Here is an 11,890-nt window from a genome sequence, read left to right as displayed (position 1 = left end):
GGAGTCTGATACATCATCCCCGTGTTCACTTATGGAAAATGATTACAGTTACTAGAGCTAGTCAAAGATTCCGGTAATTTGACACTACGGTAGCTTCTGTAAAGTTTTTGAATAAAATAGATTTGTATATTATAGTTTGCCCTTTTTTATTTGAATTTTTTTTTTCGGTTGTACTACTGATTCTTAAACAGGATATATCTTTTGTAAATGTTTGCGTTAATGAGAAGCAATAGGGGGAAGAAAACAAGCTTAAAAATTGTTATGTGCTTATTTTTAATATTTTAGAATTTTTTTTTTATTTTTTAATATAATCTAATTGTATTCCACATCTCGTGAAAGACGCTTTGTGGGTTTATAAATATTCTGAGCACCCTCTTCTTACAAGTATGTTTTAAGGGTAGGTTCTCAAAATGGTTATAGTTGGTATCAAAATAGGGAAACCAATGTACAATCAAATATGTTCGAAAGCATACCTACAACATTTACTTCAGCCTCAAACGAGAGGATTGTGAGAAAAATCTAGAGAAGAAAAGTGAACTTTTTTAGTTGTGCGTGTTGTGTCATCTTTCGTGTAGAGTCATACTAATCTTCTCTGTACGGAGAATGATACGTACAGATCGAAGAAAAAAAAAAGGTCGATATTTTCTTAGGATGTGTACTTTCTTATTGAGAATCCCGATTTCCAGCAATTTCAATTAAATTAGAAGATTTATTTTATTTTTTGATATAGTGCTAGATCTACTGAAAAATTTAATGCTGTTAAATGATTAGTAACTGCATCATCATAATCTCATTTGTTGTAAAACTTAAAATTGGTAGTTTTAATAAAGAAATGTTTGATGAGTGTATTTTTTGAAATGCAAAGACAAACTTATATTAGAAAACAAGTCACCATGGAACCCAATTACAATTCAATTAAATGGGGAATTAGTAGCAACATAAAGCGAGCACATAATTTATTCTATATCTATCTCTAGTCGTAAAATAGTACGACCCACAATCTACATCCCAAAATAAAGCTACAATATCATATATGAATACATTGGTAGCGAAAATATTCCTTCTTTAAGCGCCAAAGATTTTGCATGTGTCAAAAAAAAAAAAAGTCCATAATTACGTTGCGAGCAAGCAACTAATCAACTATAAGCATACCAAAATGAATTAATAACTAAATGATGCATTTTTACTAGTTTTGGTCATTGCTACATATCGAATGGTAGAACTAAAACAAAAATGTCATTTAAGTAATCAAATTGAAGCAAATCAAGATTTTTTAGTGACCAACATGAAATAAATATATAATTTGTGTGACTTTATGAATATTATATTTGCCCAAAAATGAAATAGAGTTAGTGCCCGTTTGACACATTATTTTATGATTTGTTATAAGACCATTTTCAACAATATATTTATACAATAAAATATTCTACACATATAGTAAAAAAAATTTATTACTTTTTAACCAAATATTCTTTTAAAAATGTTATTCAAAACTCCTTTTTTTTCCCCAATCATACAGGCTCTTAATCGTGTTATGATATCTTCAAAAAATAAAGTCAGAATAAAACTAATTTCAAATTGGGATTTTTTTCACTTATCTCAAAAGTAGGGACTCTCACTGCAATTTTCTATTAAAGTTCAAAACATAAAAAGTAATAAGAATCATTCAGGCTCTTAATCTTGTTATCAGATCTTCAAAAAATAAGGTCAGAATAAGAATAATTTCAAATAGGTATTTTTTTCACTTATCTCAAAAGTTAGGGACTCTCACTGCAATTTTCTTTTAAAGTTCAAAACGAAAAATGAAACGTCGACAGCAGGGTTCGAACCTGCGCGGGCAAAGCCCAACAGATTTCAAGTCTGTCTCCTTAACCACTCGGACATATCGACTTCGGTTTTACATGAATACGTTATTTAAAATATTTTTAAATCAAAACTGGTAAGTTAAACCCTAACAAATGTGACCAGTGATAAAACGTTAATTAGTTTATCGTTATCATTAACAGAGTATAACACTAGAACTAATATATGTTAGAATAGATGCCCATCTTTCTCTAGATGTTAATAAACAAACAAGTTTCGCACGTGAATTTTACTTTACACCGCTATTTGACCTCTATGTTCTAAAATTTATTTTTTCTCAAATTCATTTCATTCTGGAACTCTCAACTTTTATCCATTTTCTAACCACATTTTTCATAAATTTTTATCAAAATTTAATAAAATTCTAATAATAACTTAAACCAAATTGGGGCAAAGGCTCTTTAGAAGTAAAGTGGAAGCCCTCGGTGCATGAATAAAGCTCCAAATACAGAAAAAAAAAATTAATAGAATGTGTATCGATGCCAATGTGGCAAAATGTGATTGGGAAATTTTATTTTTTATTTTTTATTTTTTTTCCAGTGATACCGAGTCATATGTTATCAGTAAGGATTTTCTGTCAAAATATTTTATACTTTAGTATGATTATCGGTGCATTTACAAATACTTGCACCACTTCATATTTTATTTTTTTAATGGTTATTCCCTTTGTACAAGGAAATTTTGTACAGGATGTATGTAGGAGCTGTGCCGTTATGGTTGAATTTTTTATTTTTTTTTCCAATTTCCAATGTGAAAATGGTAGTGTGCCTTGTAAATTCCCTGTACACATAACATGGTCGTTTTTTAATAAGTAATATTATTTAATTTCACTGAAATTATGACAATAGTCTATTTGATGCTAATTTAGCATTAAATGATAAATACAATTAAATGAGTCATTTAATTCCATGTTTTATTTAACCTATCACCTAAAAGTACATAAACTGAATTATAACTCCAATAAAGTTATATAGCTTCTTTTTTTTTTTTTTTCTAAAAAATACTACCACTATGCAGTCTATGCTACTAGTAAGAGAATAGATTATTCTAAAATAGACCTGTTAAAGATTATTCCTTTTCATTCACTGCAATATTCCCGAAATGAAGAAGCATTTTACGTATCAATGCTGTCGGTCCAACCTCCAGGGTCAGGGACCAACTCAAAAACAGGGGGCTGAAATGGCCTTAGCCCTTGTTTAAATCCCATGGACCCAGATGAAGGTCACCACCTCAGCCCCTGTTTTTGAGCCTGTCCCTGATCCTGGTCATGTATGCATTTCTACCTGCTACTTTCCTTCTGACTATATTACAATATATCCACCTAAAAAATCTCGACTTTGTTCACTTTGAGGAGGTTACTAACTCGAATTATAATCACGTCCAGCTGCAGACTCTTTCAATGGTATATAGAAATGAATCATATCTGATCCACGATGAGCTTCCCCATAAACAAAGCCTCGACTCTATCTACATTCGGCACCACTCCACATTCAATCTGCAGTTAATGACGAGTGGAACTTTAAAATCGCAAAACTCCTGAGTTACTTCACTGATTATGCAGAAATATCAGGAAGGTTGTTAAATACTAAATTTATGTGAGTAAATGTGAGGCCTTTTAAATACTCAAAGTTTCACCACCTCCCATTTATGAAACTATGCACTTGTCAGTCCGTCGATGAAAACATAATTCCGGCCTATACGTGAAGGGGCTTGTTAAGGACTAAATTTAAGTCACACAAGTGTCATTTCTAATAGCTTAGGATTTTAGATAAGATGTTTCAGCTGGCATATTTCAGCAGCTCATTATGGCTGATAGCTCACTAAATTCAAGTATTAAGCAAGTCATGGATCATATAAAATATATATATTTATAATTCACCTTTCCTGAGAGCACATCAATCGATATAGTGCGTGTTTGGCCCCCATTTTTACCAAATTTTTATGCTAAAACTTATTTTTCTACTGTATTTGACAGGTGACTGCCCTGCACACGTAAGACAGTGTCAGAAGTGGACAAAGACAATATCATCCGTTGAGATTTGAAGACTAATTTGCCCTCAATGAATAAATTATAATTCACCTTTCCTGAGAGCACATCAATCGATATAGTGCGTGTTTGGCCCCCATTTTTACCAAATTTTTATGCTAAAACTCATTTTTCTACTGTATTTGACAGGTGACTGCCCTGCACACGTAAGACAGTGTCAGAAGTGGACAGAGACAATATCATCCGTTGAGATTTGAAGACTAATTTAAAATTCCAAGTGAAGGGCAGGAAATGAAAAGAATAAAATTCTGATTGAAGGACAAAAATGGAAAGACGTAAACGCCTAATTTCAAACAGAAGCCTTAAACGATTTTGGCCTCAGCTTTTGTCAGGGTGACTACCTCATTTTCTAAAATGGGGCCAATAATTGTTGACAAAGGGTTGGAAAAAATTGGGGGCAAACAGGCTAATAATGTGTGCAACAGTATCTTGTGCAAAGATAACAAGGGCATATTCCTCTTGCACTGGTGATGGCTCGAGGTCTACTGAATCATACTCATCTTCATGAACTGGGGTTTATTCAATGCTATCCATTCTCTTAATAGTCCATCCTTGTTGAATCTCAAATTGCTCTCCTTCGGAATGGAGAACCCTTGCAGCATATGCCACTCCACCAGTAAGAGGCCTCTCAAATGCCGTTCTTCCTGTATAGCTCACAAAAGTTCTCTGCAAATTTATACAGTCGAATGGTTTATTTACGGGATGAAAGGTTACGAGAATAAAAAATTTGGAAACTTTTTTGAATACGTATTACTGACGAGAATTTTCTTAGCTCCTTTCCTCTGACCTAAAATAAAATGGACTAATAGCATATTTGAAATGCTGGACTAATAGTACTAAAGAGTATTAAGCTAGAAAAAGAAGCTAACCTGTTTTAGTGTTATCTTGTCCTATCGAGTTCATGTTTACCGAACACGCCACAAATGTATAAACCACAAGGAGAATACGAAGAATGGATCAAAGCACAGGAATGAATGGATCCTCAATTATGATACAAGTTTACTCAAACAAACAAGATCAGATAATGAATAGTTATACCTGATCAATGGCAGAAGGGTTCTTTCCGTGGTGGAAAGTTGCGATCAAAACCGACATGGCCTGAATATGGTTCTTCCTAGCATTGAATTGATCCCGCAGCATTCTAACCCTCTCATCACACATACTAGTAAGTTCTCCTTTCCTCTTCTCCACTGCTTGGGAACTCATACACCAGAATATGCCGAAAGACATTGAGATCCAAAACATCATACATACTAATTGGGTCAGAAAGATTAGTTGTATCATACACATTCACAAGGATAACTTGTTTGCTAGCAAGATGTTGAAGTAGTTTTTCTACAAGAGATTCAACATCGAAGATTCCACCAATATATCTACTTGGAAGAAGTAAAAAGCTGAAATATTTATCATTCAACGTCCTAGCCAACATCGAGCTTTTATTAGAAAATTGAAGTTGATTATATAAATTTGTTTCTTTATATTTGGGTGAAGAAGAATATTGGAAGTCAATAGGGGGTTTGATAGTTTAACATAAAATGATGTAGAAAGAAGAAAGAACTGTCTTTAATTGGAGGAAATGTGCGAGTAGACCGCATACTCGATAGTTGCTTCGATCCTTTCACTCGAAGTTGCATAAGGCGGAAGATCTCTTTTGTAGACAGCAAAAGTCAGTATTACTTCAAGGCGGTTTGTTTTCAGTAGCCTGAAAGGCGCAGTGAGAACGCCCTTCCCTGATTCTCTCGCACGCAATACATTCTCACAATCTTACTCATCTTTTATTCTTCCATTTATCCATTCAACTATGAAAACCAATACAACGCGCAAGATAAACAATGCTAACAATGGCCTTTCAAAAATGAATATGACCACTCCACATTCAATCTGCAGTTAATGACGAGTGGAACTTTAAAATCGCAAAACTCCTGAGTTACTTCACTGATTATGCAGAAATATCAGGAAGGTTGTTAAATACTAAATTTATGTGAGTAAATGTGAGGCCTTTTAAATACTCAAAGTTTCACCACCTCCCATTTATGAAACTATGCACTTGTCAGTCCGTCGATGAAAACATAATTCCGGCCTATACGTGAAGGGGCTTGTTAAGGACTAAATTTAAGTCACACAAGTGTCATTTCTAATAGCTTAGGATTTTAGATAAGATGTTTCAGCTGGCATATTTCAGCAGCTCATTATGGCTGATAGCTCACTAAATTCAAGTATTAAGCAAGTCATGGATCATATAAAATATATATATTTATAATTCACCTTTCCTGAGAGCACATCAATCGATATAGTGCGTGTTTGGCCCCCATTTTTACCAAATTTTTATGCTAAAACTCATTTTTCTACTGTATTTGACAGGTGACTGCCCTGCACACGTAAGACAGTGTCAGAAGTGGACAGAGACAATATCATCCGTTGAGATTTGAAGACTAATTTAAAATTCCAAGTGAAGGGCAGGAAATGAAAAGAATAAAATTCTGATTGAAGGACAAAAATGGAAAGACGTAAACGCCTAATTTCAAACAGAAGCCTTAAACGATTTTGGCCTCAGCTTTTGTCAGGGTGACTACCTCATTTTCTAAAACGGGGCCAATAATTGTTGACCAAGGGTTGGAAAAAATTGGGGGCAAACAGGCTAATAATGTGTGCAACAGTATCTTGTGCAAAGATAACAAGGGCATATTCCTCCTGCACTGGTGATGGCTCGAGGTCTACTGAATCATACTCATGTTCATGAACTGGGGTTTATTCAATGCTATCCATTCTCTTAATAGTCCATCCTTGTTGAATCTCAAATTGCTCTCCTTCGGAATGGAGAACCCTTGCAGCATATGCCACTCCACCAGTAAGAGGCCTCTCAAATGCCGTTCTTCCTGTATAGCTCACAAAAGTTCTCTGCAAATTTATACAGTCGAATGGTTTATTTACGGGATGAAAGGTTACGAGAATAAAAAATTTGGAAACTTTTTTGAATACGTATTACTGACGAGAATTTTCTTAGCTCCTTTCCTCTGACCTAAAATAAAATGGACTAATAGCATATTTGAAATGCTGGACTAATAGTACTAAAGAGTATTAAGCTAGAAAAAGAAGCTAACCTGTTTTAGTGTTATCTTGTCCTATCGAGTTCATGTTTACCGAACACGCCACAAATGTATAAACCACAAGGAGAATACGAAGAATGGATCAAAGCACAGGAATGAATGGATCCTCAATTATGATACAAGTTTACTCAAACAAACAAGATCAGATAATGAATAGTTATACCTGATCAATGGCAGAAGGGTTCTTTCCGTGGTGGAAAGTTGCGATCAAAACCGACATGGCCTGAATATGGTTCTTCCTAGCATTGAATTGATCCCGCAGCATTCTAACCCTCTCATCACACATACTAGTAAGTTCTCCTTTCCTCTTCTCCACTGCTTGGGAACTCATACACCAGAATATGCCGAAAGACATTGAGATCCAAAACATGTTCCATGCCCCTAAAAGCTTCCTCCACCAGTTTTTCCTCACTGTCCTATACCCACTATTCAGAGAATAATGATGGTGAATCTTGAGAAACACTCTGAAATTTAATCCAACAGTTTCATCCGTTTTGCCCTCCATCACTAAATAAACTACTTTTGGTGCTCATCACTCCACCATTATTACTTAACCAAATAAAAGAAATCAGAGGTAAACACCAGCGACTTAGCATCAAAACTAGACGCCATAACTACAACACAAATGAATTTTGTCAAAAGCATACATCAAATCTGCGTCACTCTTTTTCAAAGGCTACTGAAAAATACATTACCATGGAGTAATGATCACACTTTAGCTGTCTAAAAAGTCAAGCTAGCTATCAAAAATATTCCATGTCTTTCAATCCTTGACCCCACTGCTTCCATTATTGTTGAGACTGATGTGTCTGACATACCCAGCCTCTCTGCTTCACTTGTATTGCTGACCTCCGCGACGCCCTAGCTCTCTGCTTCCATTTATTTTTTTTCTTGGGCACCTAGGTGCCCGATGTGGCACCGTGGTGCCCATCATACTGCCTTCTCTTTTATTGCCCATTTTCTAGCCTCTTTTCCATCGCATTCTTCTCTCATTTCGCTTCCATTCCATGATCAAAATTGGCTTCATTCCAAGCCCAAATCAATGCCGTTTTGTCCACATTGTCCAAGCTACAAACCAGCACGAACAAACGCATCAAAATGCTCAAAAGTGCTCAAAAACAAACCGAAAACTATGATTTAGAGGTGCTAGGTCAATGAGTAAATTCCACTCATCAAGCGTCTTACATGAAGCTTGATTTTGTCCTCTAAATTATACTTTACCCACTTTCACGTCTAAGTTCAGTTAAGCTCGTAAAAACTTGCTGGAAAAAATTGAAACTGGCACATTGGAAAATAAAATTATTTTAACGATAGGAATGGCTATCTGGTTATTATAATATAAAGTAAGGGTATTTGTATGAGGGGTCTTTATATTTCCACAACAAATTTCACTTACATCACAACAAATTTACAATTATGGTCCTAATCTAACAAAAAATAAAGAGAAAAAATGTAGTATTACTCCTCATTTTTTCGTATCTTTTCCAACCCATTCTTCTTGATTATCAGGTCCCATAGCACACTCAAAATTCCTGTCATTTAACTTGATTTTAAAATTTTGTAGTCTCTGCTTATCAAGCAACAACCATACAATTGAGATCAGCTAAATATCTCTCTAGCACTAGCAGATTGCTACTTGCTCTGTATGGTGACCAAATTTAGAAACCAATATATCCCTTTTGGCATACCAATATTCTCTGTATTAAGCCATTCAACTATGTGTATTGGAGAGCTTGGAGAGCTTCCACTAAAGGAACTGAAGTATGTGTTCAACCCAAATTCACAATTATTTGGAAGCGAGGTCATAGTTGAGTATCTATTTACCAAGTTGCTCCTGCAACGAGAGGCTAGAAGTACGCTTTTGAAATAGTGTAGATAGATCCATGTAACGGATGTTAGCTTAGTGAAATTGAGATGTTATCGACTATATTATGGACAGAAACAATGTTTTTCATTGGTTAGAATGAATACCGTGTTTTTTATTCAAGTTAACTAAGATGGACAATGCTACATTTACATACACATTTTTACCGAATCTTTTACCTACACTCACAATAGGAGGGCGGGTCCCACAAGTCGAAATTTTTAAATGCACGTGGACCCGCACACATGTGAGAGTAGGGCACCAATTCGGTAACCCATTTTCGGTACATATATATTTATCCTAACTATGATACTCTTGTTTATGGGCAGTAAACTCAAATCGACTGCCATTTGGTTACGGATTCTGTAAACCTTTCGCCTTGAAGAACTTCAAATTGTGCGGGAATTTAAGTTGAAAGCACCAAAATAATGTCCTTGTACCTGACACTATGCTAAGGTTTGAGCAGGTGGGGAAGCAACATTTAAGTTTGTCAAATTATACTGTTACAAAGCACCAATTAAACAATTGGAAATTCAACAAATAATAACAGGCAAATTCTGAACAAAAAATAAACTTCGTATGGAGAAATACATCTATGCATTGTACTGAAAACAAGAAGTGGCATACATTCTTCGAAGCACTTTAATAGAGAACTGGAAAGAAGCAATTCCTCGAGATCGAGAAAAAGGTTAGAACATATTTGTGTCATATTCCTAACAATATGAAGGCAACAAAAGTAGGCTAAGAATCTTTTACTCCATCAATAGCAATGTTTCTTGCTCCGACAACCTCCATCAAGTAATTTTACTAGGCTCTTTAAGTAAATAAAAATTTATTTAAAATTGTCGTGATAATATAATTACACTTCGACAAAGGCTTGATGTGACATCCACTTCTCTTTTCGTTTGTGTTTTGGGCTGTGGGCCCAGAAAGCGATGGCCCACCTCAACCAACCTCTTCTTTGGGCTGGACCAATGGAACTCAAGTACGTGTAGTACTCATAATGGAGTAAAGTTATTTTTTATTTGACAGTTAATATAAATAGTTTTATTTATTTTTAAATTTGGTTGTTTACCTATAAATGAACCATTTAATGTAAGTCAAACATGAATTAAACTTACTTGAGTTGGATGAGTATTCAGACAAATTTCAATCTGTAAATTAGATTTATTAAACAATCAAATTACAAAGACCATTATTAATAATATTTTTATTTGTGCTTCTTCTAGAATTATTAGAGATAATTTAAAACAAACCTTAGTCATTCTCAAACTCTTAACTAATTAATTAAAGATTAAGACATTCTACCAAAAACCTCCAATCTAATCTATGCATAGAAATGCTGACAAGCAGCTGAGTTAAAGTTCAAACCCTCAAACTACAATCTTTCCATTTTTCAAACAAAACTTTATTTTTAATGCTCAATTATGTCTTTTTTTAACTTAATTTGGACGAATAAAATTAAAGGGAAAGATAACTGACATTAATTTAATCACTTGTCATAAACATTAAATTAAATATATCTGTATGCATCGATTAAACTTGTCTCATTAAAATTTCGTCACGTGATTCATGTTAAAAGTGGCCAAATTTATTGCAGACAAAATTAATTTAAATTAATTAGTTATTTCCTTGTTTGACAGTTACAATAAGGTATCGTTTGATATGCACCAATTTTCTAGGGAAAATGTAATAGAATGCCAATATCCAACTTTTGTGTGTTTGATAGTGTTTTCTTTTCAATGGAAATTAAATTCTTGGATTTCTTGTCAAAAAAATTTTGACAAATTATAAGAATTATGGTAAAAAAAAATTCCGTTTAATTGATAATTTTCATGTAAAACAAGATCAAACGAATATCAAAAGATATATGATTTTTTTGACAATGAAAACAAACTTCATCTCCAATACCAATAAATTTCATCCATTTAATTGACAATTTTCATATAAAACAAAGCCAAACGAACACAAAAAATACATTTTTATTTCAACATTTTCCACGTGAAAAATTATATCAATCAAACAAAATAATTTACAATTTCCAGAAAAATAATTTCTAGACAATTCAATTCCCTGAAATTTGTTTTCTTTCCATCCAAATTTCATATTTGCAATCAAACGGACCCTAAGTTGTAAACAAGTAATTTTATTCGGGAAAAAAAAAACGCAATTTAACTTCTGAACGAGTAACCATTATCAAAAGTTGAACACTCAAAATCTTAAATAGTGCGTTGTGGTCCTGCTAATTTTATTTTGTTTGTTTTTTCCTTTTCTAAACAAAATTAAGAATTCTAAACAGCGCGCTGAAATGATCTATTTATTGACCAAATCAAGATTTGAATTTGGTCACGTGTTATTGTTATTTGTGTAACGCACGTATTTTGCATAAACCTCGAGATTTATTCTAATATTCCATGCTTAAATTAAAATAGATAAGACACATTTCTTTAATCTTGTTCATCCTATAAAGATTTAGCCCCCGTCTGAGCCACATTATTGTAACAATAATAATGAAAAATATAGTCGTTATGTACCCCACACAAGAAATAAAAAATCAAATATGATGACTTGTTGTGATGAATAACGGATACGTTTTTCATTTTAATGAGGAGATAATGAGACTCAAACAGGGCCTTAAACTTGGTTCTTGAGCTTTTATAATATAGTACTGTTATTTATCACCACTGATTCTAAGCATTGACTTGGATGTCATGTACGTATACTATATATTACTTTAGAAATAAAAAATTAACTCACATTTAAGATGCCTTATCATTGCCAGCAATTTGGATTGGTGTTATAGCATTAATAATGCTATAAAACATTATTTGTTATAAGATGTCTGATAGAAATTTCGGCACGTGATTCATGTTAAAAGTGGCCAAATTTATTGCAGACAAAATTAATTCAAATTAATTAGTTATTTCTTTATCTGACAATTACAATAAGTTCATATGGTATCAAAGTAAACACGTATTTTTATTTGTAAAAGTTGGGTACCTTTTTTTT

The 11,890-nt window shown here is 33.5% G+C and overlaps 1 non-coding gene across 1 annotated transcript; it reads right to left on the bottom strand.

Moving 5' to 3' along the window:
• Positions 1-1,808: 1,808 nt before the first annotated feature.
• TRNAS-UGA lies at positions 1,809-1,890 on the bottom strand. The gene has a single exon. It is a non-coding gene; the product is annotated as a tRNA-Ser (tRNA).
• Positions 1,891-11,890: the final 10,000 nt, after the last annotated feature.

The sequence above is a fragment of the Olea europaea genome, chromosome 6 (assembly GCF_002742605.1).
Source record: "Olea europaea var. sylvestris chromosome 6, O_europaea_v1, whole genome shotgun sequence".
Lineage (NCBI taxonomy): Eukaryota > Viridiplantae > Streptophyta > Magnoliopsida > Lamiales > Oleaceae > Olea > Olea europaea.
This window is presented reverse-complemented; position numbering and strand designations above follow the sequence as displayed.